Below are 1,337 nucleotides of genomic sequence, written 5' to 3'. Positions count from 1 at the left end.
TATGTAAAATTTGTTATTGAAACCAAAACAACTTTTATGAAGTTTAAATTTGCAGGCCTGTGTAATGTCACTGATCATCTGTGTGGACACGTGTCAAGGCTAAAAGACAATAACATTGTCTTAAATGAGTGTTATACTCTTCTGTTCCCATGGTATATTTCTGTTCTTTCACAGCATTAGCTCAGTGGTGAAAACTTGATTTGTGAATGCTTTTTATACTGTTCCGAGCTAAATGTAGACAAACTTACTGGGGAAAAAAATGTTTCCAGAAGGTTTCAAACTTCCTGGAATTATTATATGTATTTCTGCAAACTTTACATATCACATCATACAGACAAGATTCTTATTAACAATTCTACAGTTTTAAACTTGTATCTTTAACCTTTCAAACTATACATTATACAGACAAGATTCTTATTAACAATTCTACAGTTTTAAACTTGTATCTTTAACCTTTCAAACTATACATTATACAGACAAGATTCTTATTAACAATTCTAGTTTTAAACTTGTATCTTTAACCTTTCAAACTATACATTGTACAGACAAGATTCTTATTAACAATTCTACAGTTTTAAACTTGTATCTTTAATCTTTCAAACTATTATGATAATATTGTATTAATAGATTGAATAGTAATATTATCATGCTTGCTTGTGAAAATGTGTGTGTGTGTGTGTGTGTGTGTGTGAAGAAATCCATTTGAAGCAAGCACTTCATTAGAAATTCAGTTTAATCTGACAGTTGTCTATTTTAAAGTACCTAAAATATTTTAAACTGTGAAGTAGCATTTTAGGAGTGTTTAATATGTTTATCAATAGTAAAGCATGAACTGGATAGTATGAGTCTTTGTTACAAGGTCATAGTGGATAATTCAATATACAATGTGTAAACATAATGCTAAATTTATTAAGTGAGTAAAGTAGTGCACAGTTTGGTTCTTTTTTTGTTTTATGTCTAAATAAGTAATGTTAGATTTAGTTAATATCAATTCTTGTAATATTGTTCTTTACCAGACACTTTATCTTTCAGGTATTCCCTGTTGTTTTGAAATTTAATTTCTGTGTGTAGGATTTGTAAAAGATGGGGTGATCATAGTATATTTTTGTAGTTTGTCATTTACTCATAATTAAAGCTATTTATTATTAGTTATTTATTATAGATTTTTTATTAAGTCTTTTGCTCTAAGTTTCTACATAGTGGATGACTAAACTGTCATTGTGAAATATTGAACTTCCTTTAGATGGTTTTTACTTTTTGTTGAAATTTTCTTAGTATAGCCAACTGATATTAAAGAATGTTGAAGTTTATCAGAGGAAAGGGGCACCACGTAAGTG

Source organism: Limulus polyphemus, unplaced genomic scaffold (assembly GCF_000517525.1).
Source record: "Limulus polyphemus unplaced genomic scaffold, Limulus_polyphemus-2.1.2 Scaffold7876, whole genome shotgun sequence".
Taxonomy (NCBI): domain Eukaryota; kingdom Metazoa; phylum Arthropoda; class Merostomata; order Xiphosura; family Limulidae; genus Limulus; species Limulus polyphemus.
The sequence above is the reverse complement of the archived record's forward strand: the minus strand, read 5'-3'. Positions refer to the sequence as shown.